The sequence below is a fragment of the Botryllus schlosseri genome, chromosome 1 (genome assembly GCF_051294905.1).
Source record: "Botryllus schlosseri isolate E-star chromosome 1, Bs_hap1, whole genome shotgun sequence".
In the NCBI taxonomy this organism is placed as follows: Eukaryota; Metazoa; Chordata; class Ascidiacea; order Stolidobranchia; family Styelidae; genus Botryllus; species Botryllus schlosseri.
This window is the reverse complement of record NC_137236.1, coordinates 38,861,357-38,878,850: the sequence shown is the minus strand read 5'-3', so window position 1 is coordinate 38,878,850 and position 17,494 is coordinate 38,861,357. Positions and strand designations below refer to the sequence as shown.

Genomic DNA, 17,494 nt, shown 5'->3' with positions numbered 1-17,494 from the left:
CGACGCACATGACTCTCAAAGTCGTATTTCTTCACGGGGCGTCTAATCTTTCTCTGCGTGAGGCATTTGTAATTTGGGGCTCTGATTGCCAGAACTAGAAAATCAAACGTCATCCATCCAGGTGCCTATGGACAAGGAAAAATTCAACAATGGTTTCGGTCAACATGAGGAAGTCCTTTTGGATCAAAGTTTAATCGCCGCCGAGCTTTTTGGCAGCACACTTCGTCGAGTCGCATGTCAGTCTAAACTTCATTATCAACGTCTTGTTGTGTCGTAACGCAGTAATGGCAGACGCCGAGATGACTATCTCTATAAACTATGCGTTTTTTTTATCTTGGCGAAGGTACACCCATGTTAATATAAAGACTACCAGCGACAATAAATCGTGCAAAGCGTGAATAAAATTTGAAAAAAGTTTTATAAATATCCCAAAAATGATCTATAATTTATATTAATTCACGAAATAATTTTGGTCCCCGTTCGAGCTTGGATAATAACGGGATGCGGCAGTTACGGCCATGGCCCCATGTACTTTAAATCAGTGGGGAGGTAATTGTTGGATTTACCAGATATCCTCCAAGCTGTTGTATGAGTTTATTATTCGTGCTCGACTTCTAATAGTATTTTGCATCAGATCTATGAGAGTGCTATTCAATATTTGATAAATATTCTGGTTCGTTAGAACGGGAACCTATATGGAAGGTTCTATGTGAACGCAAAAGTCAGCGAAAACGTATGACGTCACGTGACGTCATATTGCTCATTTAAAGCTCACATTTCCGCAAAGTAATATTTACACGATACCAATAGCAACGACTCAAGCCACAGTATTAGGCTTACAGCATATTTTGGAAATCTAAAAAAAGGACACTTTTTCAGAAATTTGAGACTTGCAAAACCGGAGAAGAATTCTCAAAAGCCGGTGAATTTTTCTCACTTTGTGATCGGTTGACTAAAAAAAAAGGTCATCTTTCTCCGCTCAGAACTCAAAATAACGTTTTTCTCCGCATTTCTAGGTGGATGACTAAAAAAAGGTCAACTTTCCGCTCACAACTAAAATCACCGTTTTTCACTCCGAAATAGCCTACCCGCTGGGGCGTCACTTCTGTGCTAATTTACGGCATATCACTCGCAATTTGCTCTAAATCTGACTTAACTTTTCAAAAAAAAAGGGCGTCCTCCGAGGACACTTTCAAAAAAGTCAAAAAAGAGGACAAGAGGACGTATGGTAACCCTACACAGTATTCCATAGTGCTGAAGTGCAGGTTGACTTTTTAAGCATCGCAACAATTATCAACTGGAACAATCAAATGCTATGTTGATTCCATAAAATCAGTGGCCTCAGTCGCTTAGACAACAATTTCAACGAGGACTTGAATGATAATATAAGATTACGCCTAGACGGTATAGGCCAGACCAGAATGTATTCTTAAAGCGTCAGATTATTGCTACATTGATAGTGATCAGAATGACAAACCGATTTCTGTACTTGCTACAGATACTAGGCCTACTTTAAAAACGAGTTATACATTACAGGCAACACCCCAATCGGGCAGATTTATTTATACAATAAACATATCTAATCAAATCAAGATAGATCCAGCACGCCTGCTACATTTTAACATTCGACAATGATTCATTCTTTATATCAATTTCGTTAATTTCAGTGATTGATGGGCCTAATGAGCACAATTAGCTGACTAGCTAGATGTAGGGCATTTCGTTCTTGATGTTGAGCGATTGCGAGTCGAGCTCACAGCAGAGAGTCACTAAATATTCACAAACGGAGAGCTGGATATTTCGAGCAAGATTTACCAACAAAACAAATGAATTTTTAAAATTGAGTAGTTGCATTCTCGATTACTGCTAAGTGTTTTTTTTTGCATACTGTCCGAGCCTTGCAGAGAGTGGTTCCGAGTTGAAATGGAGAGAATTTCAGTCGAAGTTGTATCAAATTCCAAGGGTATAGATTCCAACTGTCACAGGTATGCTGATGAGCAAACACGAGGGAAGGACATGACGTAATGTAGTCAATGGTCACGTACCCGTTAAACTGCTGATTTGTGGCCATTCGAATAATTTGATTGCTCAGGTGACGGGCTTCTTACCCTTGTTTAATCACCACAAACCACGCTGCCATTACGCAAGGGTGATTCCTTGCCCATCCGTGTTATCAAGATACGATTGACGAATATTTGCGAAACTGACCAGGGAGATAGTTTGGGAGCCTTGAAACCGCAATTCGCCGCACCGTAGTATTCGAACTCAAAACCATCAGGTTGTCCCACTTAATTTTTCCAAGCCCTACTCTGAAGAGCATCAGTATTCTAGTGTCCAATTTTGTGACTTGAGATTTAGGCTACTGACATTTAACATGACGACACTCCCGATCTGGTCTACACTAAACAACAGACTTCGAATTTCGACAATGAACAATCAGTGCAGAGTTGCGAAATTAGAAAAATTTTAGCACTTCCAATATTGACCGAATTCGCAAAAACTTGGAAATAGATATAAATTCCAGATTAGCAGAATCAAATTCAATTCAGTTCTCAACGGTTATCCCTGACGATTCGCAGTCAAAAAAATTCGTGTTCATCTCAAAATGAATTTGCTTTTCAATCTTATCAAATCATACATCACTTTTAAAAACACGAGAATTGCAAATTGACGTTTTTCAAGCTTCGCTTGTGTCGCGCTTTACAGTTCTATTGTAGCATTTTCAAGAAAGCCGTAAATTAGATTTTAATTACAATTAGAGCACAGAGACATTTCATCCCTAGATTAGAAATATATTACCGGCATTTCGCTCTAATTAGTCTAATTAGTCACTACAATCAAATGCATTAGTGCTCGAAAGTTATAATTTCGATACGAAAACCGAAACCGCATTGAAGAAGGATTAAATAAGTGCTGAAAACCAAAGTTTTCGTCTTCGCCCAATAATTTGGTCTCGAACAATATCGGACTACTTCATAATTTCGCCGCTGCGCATGGGGTCGTAAAACTATTAGTAGTAAACCTCGTGTGTCACCAGAGGTATGCCACTATTAATTTAATTATAGCTTTAAGGTTTCAGTTCTACGACCAGCCCGCCAATGAACATTTGAATCTTTGAATTATCTTAGAATTTTAGAATTATATATGAATGCAGCAAATACTCACGTTTGCGCGATTTCCGAATAAATTCCAATCCCAAAATAAATTCTCTTCCTGTCCGGTTTCAACACGAACTGATATCAATTCATGGTTAGCGCACCACTTGGTACAAAACGCTCGGGAACAAACAACCCTCTGCAAACACCTCGTTAGGGTGCTGGTATGTTTGCGTTTCTTAATGCTAACGTTTGCATTACATACTTATACTTGCACCGATATATTGTGCGTTTGCTGCTACATCACATGACAAAGAAGTGCTTGCCCCATGCTGGAGTCGATGACATTAGTTCAGAAATTCTTCATACTGCATGGTCTTGTTACGTAAATTCGGGTATGGCGCAAGAATGCGACTTCGACTGTGCCACGTAATCATAACTATAAAAATTTATGGGAGGATCGATTACCTAACACAGGGGCCACACTGTTGTCCTCAACCTCTTCACGATAAAGTTCTTTAAATGTTGGATGTATTTTGAAGTATACACATGTTGCTCTGAGTGCCATATTTATGATCGATTGCTATAAGTAGCGTTCTTAAAACAGTTCAATTTATATGTGGAATGTGGAGAATCAGTCCTTACAGCAAGAACTAGTTATGTATTCCTGTTTTTTTTCTGCTGTAACTTGTGTAGTGAGTACATTCAAGTCAAAATAAAAGTATATTCTACCTGAGTGGGCATATTCTAGTGTGCACTCGAGATGACTGGACATCTGGCATAACTTTTTCGCTTACCGTACCCATATCCTTCATTTCCATTTTCTCTAACTTCTACGTTTTCTGTTCTTGCTATTAAATCAGTGTACTGTACCTGCCTCTTATGTGTATATTTCTGACCAAGGTGGTAGTTTGATTAAAATATCACTATAAGGGTTACGACTCCTTCCTATGCTTCATCGTGTCGCAATCTGACTGTGTCAAAATATCAAATTAAACTGAATTGAGCCGAACAGTACATGTATTGCTCAGGGTGATAAAGTTTGGGGTCGTGCGCTCCAAATGCTATTCATAAAAGAGCTCAGTTTCAATTTAATGATTGAAAATAGGTCTTTACAGCGAAATTTATCCTCTTTGGGTTTTGATACGATAATTCCGACTTGGAGGAATCCCAGCTGTAAGATCGCACAGTGTCCCGTGTTGGTACTCTTATAAAGCTTCTAACTGATGTGATGTTTCCTCAACAGAGAGAAATCATGTGGGGCACTGGGGCTATACCGCTCTAAGCCTATATTACGATTCCAAAACCATCACTAACCCCATGAATCATTATCGCTAGGATGCGTAACTTGATATGTATTCATGGGAGAGATTGTACAAGGTCCCCTACTTGCAAATCGTTATTTGAATCAATTTATTCACTGCTCATTTTCATCACGAAACGTTGTTAATCTCTGCACCTTATCGCGGCAATTCGTTCGACAATATTCGAAAGTTTCCGAGGCTGTGAGACACCCGCACGACATGTAACGACTAACGATGTTAATGGCATCTATTCACACGATTAGCTTAAAGGAATGAGTAATACTTCTTTTACATGAAGACGTTGAGTAGTTGAAAATGTTCGCGGGAGTATGCGAATGAAGGCTGTATTGCAATTCCAGGCCACCAATTTTAATATATTTAGCACGAAAGTGTTGGTTACACAACTTAACGTAGTGATTACGTTAAATGCGTAGTGAAAGCGTGTCTATCTGTGTTTATTTGTTGGTAATGAGTGCGTCCTGGTTCTCTGTTCGGACGAAAACAGATGAGCGGGCGCGAATAGATTGACATAGGCCTATATGTGATTTCATTTCAGAAGACAAGCCCTGTCTCTTCACCGATAACACGTCATTAGTTCTCTATGATAACCATTCTACCCTTTCAATTTGTTAATGATTACATGTGATCAGAGGATTCTGTGATAGTGATTTTCAGTTGTATTTTATGAAATGAAAATTTGGTTTCATCGCCAACATAAATTCAGTGGCAATCTGTGTCTGTTTATTTGAAAGGACATGTTCTTTATTAGAATTACATATTTTGAAGACTTAGGTACCGAACACCCACTATCAAGGGCAGATCTCACACGTCATCGTTATGACATACCATTCGGAAGGTATATTATGTACTCTGGCTGGATGTTCCGGTGCCCAAATTTTGTGGGACACGTGTCTTCGCAAATGAATGTGGATTGTACTACCAACGATGGTTTCTCTAGGCTGTTCCTAAGTCAATACTGGCCAATGAGTAGGCTATTGAAGCTGCGCGCATTTCCTAAAAATATTTCTTCTGCTATCACTTTAGGTAAACGAACTCAATCGCTATTTCCTTTCCGTCCCAGGTCAAAATGATATCGTGAGTTTATTGTACTTTATGTTTCATTTTATTCGGAAGTCGACATATGTGAGATTTGCCTCATTGCAATGCCATTGGGGCTTTCGAACTATGAGAAAGATTTGAAGTATGTCATTTTTATGATTTTACTCCGTCACGCGTCTATGTACGAGCAGTATATATGTATTTGCAAATGGCTGAACTTTTGAGCTTTAAACAAAATGTCGTTTACTAGCTAATTTTTACTATTCAATTCATGCATGGAAGGAAGCTACACCAAACAATATATTTCAGCTTGATATTCCTCATAATTAGGGCTGGGCATAATGATTCGAGTACTCGAATCTGAATCGAGTATTAATTTGGATGATTCGAGTCGAGTAGTAAAACAAGATTTTTTCGAGTACTGAAATTATACGCTCCTCGCAACTGAAAGTTAATTTACTAACGAGAATTATAGTTTTGACAATATTTTCCACTGAGGTAGCCTGAAACCTTGATTGGCCGTGTCGCAGCATACGAGACATCGCAAAGCTACGAACGTTACTGGAAATAACACATTTCCGAAGTCATGATCAACCCGCAACATTGTCAAGAAGTGCAATGAAATCTTTATGGTTGAAAAAATACCAAAGTATCTTTAATGTGATGGATAACATGCGTTATGTTCCTTGTAGTGGCATAAAACGTACACATTTGAACTTTAATACAGTACATGTTGTTGTGACGTCATAATGAGTGATACTCGAATACTCGATTCGACTCGAAGCATAATACGTGATTCAGAATCGAATCACTCAGGTACTCGATTTTGCCCAGCCCTACTCATAATACAATATTACAGTGTGAATTTTAGAGCGTATGAGCAATAGGGTTGTTCAAAAAAACCTTTTTTTTCCAAATCTCACTCGCCTACTGACTATATCGTCAGGTTGTTCAAGAAAACGATGCACACCAAATTTGACTCAATTCCAACCAGTTAAGGCCGTGCAATCTTGAATTGAAATTTTTAATTTATTATTAAAAATTAAAAAACAAAATTGTCAAATTTTTCAGTCAACCCCATGAAATTGTTGAGCTGTCTTCAAAGACGATGCAAATCAAATTTGAGTCAATTCCGACTTGTAGAAGCGGAGTTATTCGAGTTTTTCGTTGATAATTCTTGGATTATCCTTGATCCGTGGATTATCAACGAAAAACTCAAATAGTTCTGCTTCTACTCGTCTACAATTCAAATCTATTTGAGAACGTATGCGCCTCTATCTCTGTTCTGGCTATGCTCATTGCGCAATGACGCATGTGTGTAGCATAGACTACCTGTATTTAGACTGCGAAGATATTGGATTCGCAATGTCCATGCTATGTAGATATGCTTTTTTCAGGTCGTGTCCCTCACTGATTAAATATTGGAGAAATTTGGATTTTTTCGTAACTTCATATTTACGTGATTTGTAACATTTTATTACCAAATCGCCATTCTTGATGTGGTGCGTCAGAAAATTACAATTATATAAATGCGATCAGGACGTTAAAGACTGATGGCTCCGGAAAATCAGTACGATGGGCAGATGTCCTGTTTCAGTAGTTAATTTGGTGTATTCCACTTCACCTTATACCCATCAATGCACGATTTAAGACTTGCTTTTCTATAACAATGTCTATGATGCTACGCTCGGTGTAGGCCTATACAACATTGCCAATTACATTATTTCAAATATACAGCACGATGTTTATCATACTCCCTGAGTAACCAACGTTATATTTTAGAGTTACGCAACCTTTATGCGTAAAGAGCGCGATAACAAGCCTCGTGACGATGCTGTTATCCAACTCAAGGACTCCTAATAACATCAACGATTACGAAAACCGTTACATCGAAATTTCAAACATATACTGTTTGAATAACGGGGATCTTATCGAAATCAACAAATAACATGCTAGCGATCGAATTGAGTAGCCTACGCTATGATTCAAAGTTTGTCATATGTTTGTGAATTGATGACGCATTGCTTGCTGGCCACAATTCTTGTTGTAAATACTAGGTCAATCGAATATCAATTGTTGCTGATGACATGTCATTCGAAGTCCGCAAATCTCAGAAACGAAATGAACTGCAAAAACACGAAGGCCTCGATACAATAAACTACACGTATTTCGCAATACACAAACCATAAGCTATAGACACCAGTATTTCAATCTGTATAAGACACAGACTGTAATTTGCGTGCTAACGTCCAATACTGTGAAACATTATACTAGAACTAGAACATGTAACTTATTGCACAATTTGCGTTGGCATGTAGAATAAATAAGCCAACGTCAATGCAACAAACTATAGACATCACACCAGAAAAGAAGAATTCGGAGATTCATTTATCATAACACACCAGAATATGATATGGAAGGTGTCTGAGATTGGGCAAGTGATTTCGGTAATCTTCAATTGAAGAGCTTCTTGGAGGTACAGAACTTCAATATACGATTAAATAGTATATTTGTGATACGATTGTTGATATACAATGTTCTTTCCAATTCTCTACTAGTTGCTGACGATTACCCCTGACGAGTGTCAGCCGAAAATATTCGGGTTCATTTCAATATGAATATACTATTTAATTGTAATCTTCAATTGCGTTCGTATTTTAGCATCCTTTTTTAATCAAGCCTTCTCGGATCGGCTGCTCCATTTTCCAACTGTTAAATAAAGCGTAAGCGAATCTTCGAGTGCTGGTACTTCAAGTTGTCGCATACTTTACTGTAAATCTCATGGCCTCCCTTATACTTAGCTTATTATTATAGTTTTATGTTAATATGTTCATTCGGATTTATGTTGCTGTTGCTGTACTATGTGTCTGTTATCTTCATGCAGTTGTATTTTGCTGTAGCTGTTCTACGTGCGAGCTATCACCACTTGAATTGAACTCGGACTTGATATTAAACTCGCGGGAAATATATGTGCATTACAACGATTATCGTTCGCACATAACCAATTAGACATGCTTCTTCGTCTATGATCGGCATCGAAGGATTCTGACTGCCGCGCAAAAACCATTTACATCAATTCGACTGCAATTCATAATTAGAATGCAATATACGATTCATTTGACTGCAATCTACAATTAATTCGACTGCATCATCCAATTCATTTGTATCACCAATTACATGATACCAAGCAACAACCAATTCGCCGATGAAAAATTTCCTTCGAATTTCAATTACATGCCAATAGTCTGCAGCATTTTCCGTTTGGCTGAAAGTCGCATCGAATGATTGCCACATTCAGGATCATTGCAAAGATCGCAGTGCAACTGCATGGATAATATATTGTTCTCCCTCCAGATGATATCCCCCGGGCCCATACTGACTCAGGTGCTTGGGTCACCGGTGCCGACGAAGATGCGCGAACGTTGTATGCGGTATTATGCTTGCTTTATAGTAATACCTGACGTTAACCTTAATATAGGCCGGGGGAGATGAGCTGCAACATCGTTAAGTAACGAATGACTGGTACAACAGATCGCCGAATAAAGAAATGATTCCCAGTTAATTTATATGTGTGAATAAATGGTTTTGTTCTCCAGTTTTTCGATATTATGCTACTTGGATTATCCACCCCTTGACATGTAGTTCAAGTGCTTATTTGTATATATGTATTGTGTCCACTCTGTCTTCTATATCACCTCATTTGTTAATATTCAGACTGATTCCAACTTCCAAGTCATCATGATTTTTAGGGAACGGACACCGCACCGACACATTATATTCCACACCCAATCGCCAATCCATTGTTCATTACTATGTTGGGAGTCAAAGAAATAATAAGTATTCTGTGTAAGACCAAATTAGTGGCACGTTTCTTCTAAGGTAAAGTCGGCATCTCTTAATATATGAAACGATACACTGACTAAAGCAATCTAGATTCACTATATTGCTCATTATGGTTTCCATCAAGCGGCAAGTATCAAGCCCGAATACTAGCCACATGGTGGTAACGGAAGAACGTTCGGGGCGGACGCAAGAAACTAGAACAAAAATATATGTGTATATTGAAGTTCTGTACCTCCAAGCACTGGCGTAGCCCTGGAAGGGCGAACGGGGCGATCGCCCCCCCCCCCAAAAAAAAAAAATTCGTAAAGTAATATAAAGTAGATTTTCGGGGGCAGATTTGTAATTACTAATGTAACTATACCATTGCGAGGTGCGATATTAAAGGCCTCTCAACCAGACATGGGGTGATTACTTCAAGAATGTAATCGATTGCGATTACGATTACTTATGAATCACGCGATTACGATTACGATTACGATTACAGCAAAATCCGCGTGTAGTCGATTACGATTACGATTACTTTGGAAAAGTAATCGCGATTACTCACGATTACATTAATTTTTCTTCTGAAAGTTTATCTTTGGAAGACAACAATGCGATGAAAAGGTCTCATGAGAGAAGGTATTTATTTTTAAATGAGACATTATGACGTCATTTCCTGTGTATGACATAATATGCCATTGCATGATTCACACAGAAATAGGTATTTCGGTGCCAGCCAATACCGCGCCGCAACACCCCAAGACATGCTACATTGGCTGAAACATTGTGTATTTGTCCATTGTCCATAGCCGCGCTGGATGGTCGCGAAAAATAGTCTTCTCACTCTCAGCCCCACAATACAAATGCCACCGGGGGCACTCACTGAGGAAAATGATGAGTCACGTGCACAAATGACAATTTTGGGTGCGTCTCACGAAAGTTTTTCGTTTAGTTTTCTTTTCGTCTGCTACTTTTGGGCGACTCCAATATCTGTTGACTATATAGCAGACAGGAGGTCACGAGTTAACAACATACAACAAAGTTATAGTCGTAAATTATGAGCCTAAATATTCGCGCTTGGCGCGACTTGACAGAAAATGCACAGCGGATCCATCGCATCAAATCGCGTTTTCCAGTTCTTGTGAAAAGTCCGGTCCTTAAGGGGGGTCTGGGGACTTCGCCCGCCACAAGCTTCATTGATCGCCTTATGGGGAGCTCAAGATCACCATTTGTGAGAATGGCGGTGGCGGAGTGCTGTTTCAGTACTGATTCTAGCTGAAATCCACGCTAGCATGGTGTGTAAGCGGATGGCTAGTGGCATATCCGAATGATGAGTATAAAATTGCGAAAGAACAATTATTGCCCGTTTTAAGTAGGGCCGTATGAGAATATGATAAGGTAAACATCAACTTCTGACTGCAATCCACTTAATACAGATATTTCGATCTGCCGTTATACGAGTAACGGAAAATAACGGCTCGGTTATGATTTTTTTATCAGCAGCCTGGTTTTTAATGCTTCGATGTAGAAATTGTCATGTTTAATTTGACGAGTAAATAATTTCAAATCGCTGTCCATTGTATACAGGCCTACAGCTAGCCAATCAGCTACGGTCAGATTGCGTTTACCTAAGCATAACAAAACATCAATACATTGTACAATGTACAATTTGTACATATACGTTACTATTCGAAACTAGGCCGAGTGGTGATTATTATCCTGCTGCGAGGTAGTGGCGTGTGCAGTGTAATAATCAGTGCAGTGACATAATCCACAGCGGGTGTTCTTACAATCACAGTACTACATTATTTACATCGAATATCTATTCACTACGTGCGGATAATTCGTTACGCAATCAAGAACCATGCTAATACTTGTGACGCAATAATGAGTACAGAGGCGTTTGAAAACCCGACATTTCTGCTATCCAAAACCTGTTTTAAATCACACTCTTCGTTGCTCATGAATGTTCATTGTTCACTTTATGTCATGGGCATTGCACAAATGAAAAGTAATCGTTCTTTCACTAAGAAATCGATTAGATATGTGAAGTAGTCGATTACGATTACGATTACTTCGGATTTTTTTCGAATGTAATCGATTGCGATTACGATTACTTGGAAATGCTGTAATCGTCGTAATCGATTACGATTACTAATCACGGTTACCCCATGTCTGCTCTCAACAGGCCACTTGCCACCTTACAGCGATGCCATTAGCTTGTTTTATTATGTATGCATATGGTTCGCTGAGCGCGACCGCAGACTATCAGGATCTTTGTTGGGTATAATCGGTATAATTGGTGGTTCTATTATTTTAACCCACCTAAGACACACATTGTTCAATGAGCTACACAAAACAATGCTACGTAATGTCTATAGGTTATATTGAAGTGGATGGGTATCACATAGTATAGTATATTTATCTGATGGGTAGTTTAAATTGTGGGTTTGTTGTGGTGAAATATTTTGTTTACTAAAGACCACGAAGCAAATTGCTTGCGGTGTAGACAGGAGGTGTGAAGCATTCGGTGCCGTGTAGAGAGGCCTTAAGGATTGTAATTGATTTGGATTCCGCATTACGTTTCAATGTCAAAATCGAAACAAACAAGACTGGACAGCTTTTTCCCTGCGAGGAGTCGAGATGCGCAGCCAACAGAAGGAATAGTGAGTTGTGTTCCTTCGCTAGTAGAAGCGTCAGATGTAATTGCCGATATACCAGAGCCCCAAAAATCATATGAGGTGGGAAAAACAAACGATATTGGATATATTCTTGACCACCATTCGCAGCTTGGCGATGCTGAGAGATATAGACTTCTGACTTCGGATGCTTTGAGAAACGTGCCACTTCTTGATACTACGAGGCAAGATCGCCGCATGTTTCTTGAAGTGTGGCTCGATGATGATAGATATTCCAGATGGTTGGTCTATACCCAGCTCTCAGATGGAGGAGGTTTGTGCAAGATTTGCCTTGTAATGCAAGCACGTCTTAAGCATGGTAACCTCAAAAATGCTGCTCTTGTCAAAAAGCCATGCATCGATTTCAAGAAATTTATTGAAAAGGCTACGGCTCATCGAGAGACTTCTCACCATAAAGAAGCAACTGCGGCTGCAAAAACTTTTCTCGAAAGTATGGAAAATGATCAAAATGTGTGCACACTGCACAAGCTTGAACACTGCACATGGCGTGCAAGTGAGAGAAAATAGAAATATAATGAGTTCGATAGTTAAGACGGTGATGTTCTGTGTCTCAAATAACATCGCTTTCCGCGGGTATTCCCAACACGAAGGAAATTTTATGAAGCTCCTTCAGTTTCGCATGGACGCTGGGGACGAATATTTGATAAAACATTTTGATCGAATGTCCGGGAATGCCAAGTACACTAGCCCTACCATACAAAATAAGATGCTCAGGATTGCCGGCAATATGGTTGTTGAAGAGATCGTCGCTGAGGCTTACGAATCGTTCGTGTCTGTAATAGCCGACGAGTCTTGCGATATTGCCGGAAAAGAACAGCTCCGCATTGCTTTGAGGTAGGCCTATGTGAAAGGTGATAAAGTACACGAAAGTTTCACGGGATTTGTTGAAATGGATTCCGTTTCCGCAGAAGCAATTTCTGAAAGTATTTTATCTCATCTCTCTACAATTGGGCTGGATTTTCAAAAATTGGTCGGGCAGGGATACGATGGGGCATCGACGATGGCAGGTCACGTGAGTGGTGTACAAAAACGCATTCATGATAAGTACTCTCGAGCAATCTTTGTACACTGTGCCTCTCATTGTTTGAACTTGGTCATTAACGACCAAAGTAAAGTTCCTGTAATCAGGAAACACCTGTGACATCATCAGGGAAACTATCCGTTTTTTCAGAGATAGTCCCAAAAGACGCAGCATTTTGGGGATTACCATACCGTTATTCTGCACTCTAAAAACTGGGCCCACCTTTTAAGGTGTTTCAAAAAAAACCTTCAAAAGAGGAGGGAAATTTTACACCTTATTCTCACCTGGTGGTTATTTTCCCACCTCATCACAAGGTGGGCAACTTTCCACCTTGCCCTATCCGGATTCTGCTTCATCCTACCCGGATATCCTCGAGGTACAGCATACAACCACACTTTAAGCCTTCACAAAACACTAAATCACCTTCATTCCAATGCCTTTATTTGCAAATTAGTCACGAATGTGATCCAGTTTGGCATACTCTGCAGTACTGATGTCTTTTACACCTGGCAAACGCGCCAGAAAAACTGACATGACAGTCACAAACTGCATTTCGAAGATCCAATGAATTTCTAGCATCACTGCAAATGCCTCATGGAAGCTCTCGATATTCTTCACCTTTTCAACATCAAACCAGACGGTCCACTCTTTCTTCGTTGTATCGTAGCAAATTGTAGGGCACGCGGATGTGGGTGTCTTGAAGAAATATATTATTATGTGAAAGAAGCATCAGGTCAAACATACACTTAACACACACACACATTGATGTTATTTCAGTATTCAGCTTATGAAATATACCGGCAGCAGGGCACTGCGGATCCTATTTTCAGTCAACATATGATATCAAATAGCAAATAGGCCAATGTATACGCGGACTTGGCCAGGTGGAAGTGATGACCATTTTGAGTCATCAGCTAATGTGAACAGTAACCTTTAGTAGAGTGGCTCTCAATTTTTTGTCGGTGCGGACCCCTTTTCTTATACATCAGGGCAAGGCATCCGTGCAGACACCCCTAAAGTTTTAGTTCAAATCATGCTCAATAATAGGGCAACCGCCAACCACCTCTTGTCAATAGTCCTTTTTTTGCAAGTTACAAATATACATCTTGGCGAGTTTAAAGTAGCAACCTCGGATAACTGCTGATATCTACTTTTCGAACTACTTGAGTACTTTGCAGCCCTTCATTTCCTACTTCCACTTGAAGTAGCTTTGACGTGGATTTGAAATCACTACTTCTACACTGTAATAACCTAGAAATATCCGAAGTGATGCTTTACCCGAGCTAAGAAAATCACAAATTATATTACCATTCAGATAAAAAATTTTAGAGGTCTGCAAACACCATAAAGATGTGCTTCACGGACCCAGAGTTAGAGCTGCGGGTTGTGGGACCGAGCTGAAAAGGGAGCATGGGCTTGTAACACCGGTTTTAGGTTTGCTCCTCACTAAAAAAGGTTGAATACACCACATTAACAGAAATGTATTGATACTATAATTCAATAATTGATAATATAAAACGTAATTTTCAGTATTTAAAATCGTCTCCGAATCTCCACGACTCGACTACAGTTGAAGCTCGATTTTGTGCCAGTAGTGGAATAGTTTTTCCCATCCCAAATTTTAAGCAAACAGGTACTTATAATATTCATAAAAATCCGTACCTGTTGAACCTGGAAGAAATTGCCACATCCTTCATGAAAAATTGTAGGTATAGAAACAATCCGGTCTAGATTTTGAGATGCTGTAAAACAAAATATATTATAAGTCCAAGTTGATCACTGAATACATACAGGTCAACATCAACTCATTACAATACAGCAGAGTGGAGTGCGTCAACGCGTCGCGTCGTAATGACAGATTAGTATAGATTAAAAACAGTGCGAAAATTGATGCCGTGCAATTGCAACATGACTGAAGAACGCTTTATAGGCCTATATCCGGAGAGGCAATTTATAGATGGAAATTACCTACCCAATGCAAATATTTGAAGAGATCAATGCTTATGTCAAAATCAACAGCTTTATTACAACAAAAGTAATAGATATAATAGCAGAAAGAGAAAAACATACCAATCACAATCCATCATTTTGTCTTCGGGACATCGATGTCAGCTTCTGCGCTTCATCCTATCAATCATATTTTCAACCAATTCCGCGTGGAGGGGAAATCATGCTCATCTCGTCTTCAGGGACGGGTCTTCTGCAAAGCAGTCGAAATTTGAAATATGCAGTAAAACAGAATAAATATTTCATTTGGAGAAAAATTCGTCAAACCGAACCTCAAATCATTTTTTTAACAGGTGAAGCAGCAAAAATGAGCAGATTTAAATTTATAGGCTTTACTTTGCCTTGATGAGCCAGTCGAACTTTTCATGCTACTAGTAGGGCTGGGCAAAATCGAGTACCTGAGTGATTCAATTCTGAATCACGTAATATGCTTCGAGTCGGGTCAAGTAATCAAGTATCACTCATTATGGCGTCATAACAGAATGTAAGATGTCAAAGTTGGAATATGTACCGTTTATGCCACCACCAAGAATTTAATGCCTTTTATCCATCACATATAAAATGCTTTGGTATTTTTCGACTTCATCAATTTCATTCGACTTGGTGACGATGCTGTTGGATGATCATGACTTCGGAAATATGCTACGTCCAGTAACCTTGGTAGCTTTGGTACTATAGGTTTCGTATGCTACGATACCGCCAATCAAGGTTTAAGGCTTCAACTGTGAAAATTAGTATCGAAACTATAATTCTAGGGTATAAAGTAACTTTCAGTGGAGAGAAGCGTAATATCAGTACCGGTACTCGAAAATATCGTATTTTACTACTCGACTCGAATCATAAGAATTAATACTAAATTCAAGATTCAGGTTTGGGTACTCGAATCATTGTGCCCAGCCCCAGCTACAAGTGATAGTCAGCCTGCCAGTCGCCCAATTGTGCTGCGTACACCAATTCCCTACTGGATCTACTATATAGCATGGTTTCATATCATAGGCTTACCATACGTCCTCTTTTAAGGGGATTTGTCCTCTTTTTTGACTTTTTTGAAAGTGTCCTCGGAGGACGCCCTTTTGTCCTCTTTTTTGAGATGTTGTCCTTTTTTGAACATTTAGGCAGATTTAGAGCAAATTGCGAGTGATATGCCGCATATTAGCACAGAAGTGAAGCTCCGGCGGGTATTTCAGAGTGAAAAACGGTGAATTTACCTCTGAGCGAAAAGATGACCTTTTTTTTATTTTATTTTTTAGTCATCCACCTAGCAATATGGAGTAAAAACGTTATTTGGAGTTCTGAGCAGACGTGATGACCTTTTTTTTTTTTTTAGTCAACCGATCACAAAGTGGGAAAAATTAACCGGTTTTTCAGAATTTTACTCCGGTTTTGCAAGTTGCAAATTTCTGAAAAAGTGTCCTCTTTTTTGATTTCCAAAATATGGAAAGCCTAACATATCAGAAAATGACCATAAATTGCAGTTACTAAAAAATTTTTGAACAATTATTTCAACTGAACTGAAACAAAGCTCACTCTGACTTAAGGATGTAGATTTGAAAAGGCAAGTTTGAAGCATGAAAATTCATTCATTAGTCCATTATCGTCTCACCTTCCATTTCTTCACGTGGCGTAATGTAATCTCCATTCTCCAATATGGCGGCCGATCGTCAGACAGCCGACAACGACAGGAACAGTTGAGCAACTATATACGGGTTTATGCTAGCGAGAAAAGAATGCGTTCATACCGCATTCCTTAACAGGAAGAAGCGGTTCATATTTCAAAACGTACAGCTAGTGTCTGTGTAGTAAGAAAAAGCACAAGTCATAAGAATAATCTTCATAATGAAATTCAAGAGAAGACATGCGTCGCCAACGCGGTCTCTTCGATCTGTCTGCTTCGAGGTTCGAACGCTGATTAATTAAAGCGTAACCGACATGGCTGATCAGTCAGCATGAGATATTAGAATCTTCGCTTTTTGTGTTCGAATTACTACTTAGTACACTAAATAAATATTATAACTATCATTATTGAGTACAGACTAGAAATTGACTGAAAAGGATAGTAAGATGCAAGTCGAACCATAAGTAAATCGGTGTTTATGAAACTCGATGGTTGAACGGTTGAGAATGTGGTTCCCGCGGAAACTAAGCTGACTTCACGGAATCGCCGCGCAAGTAACTGATGCGTTGCATTACTTTAGTATATATTATTCGATATTATTTTCGTAGTTAAATGCATTCATTGCTATGGATCAAGCCCAGGCTGGTTTCGGGAATATATGACAACGTTGAAACCGCTGATACCAGTCACGTCTTTGAAATGCGTAAGCAACATAATTAAGTTTCTGTGCAGTGATGTGATGATGAATGCTGAACGAGGACGACGGCAGGTTCCTGCAAGCGAGCTGCAGAAGTGTTTGTTTTCGAATTCAGTTGTTCATCAGACATTGATTCTTATACTGCATGTTCATCTGCCATTAGGTTACTTGA

At 39.2% G+C, this 17,494-nt stretch overlaps 1 protein-coding gene and 1 long non-coding RNA gene across 4 annotated transcripts in view; both read right to left on the bottom strand.

The window, feature by feature from the left end:
• Nucleotides 1-17,494, bottom strand: part of LOC145436473 (dipeptidyl peptidase 4-like) — a 58,706-nt gene that overhangs the window by 27,078 nt on the left and 14,134 nt on the right. For 2 of the 3 annotated variants that reach the window (XM_080313831.1, XM_080313847.1), the window contains exon 1: nucleotides 3,166-3,323. The gene's annotated coding sequence lies outside the window, so the exon portion shown is untranslated. Of the gene's footprint in view, nucleotides 1-3,165; nucleotides 3,324-17,494 lie in introns of those variants that run through there. The other variant, XM_080313839.1, reaches the window with a different exon arrangement.
• Nucleotides 13,423-15,196, bottom strand: LOC145449321 (uncharacterized). Its single transcript, XR_013918237.1, has 3 exons — nucleotides 15,074-15,196; nucleotides 14,666-14,745; nucleotides 13,423-13,699 (listed from the first exon to the last, which is right to left on the bottom strand). It is a non-coding gene; the product is annotated as an uncharacterized LOC145449321 (long non-coding RNA).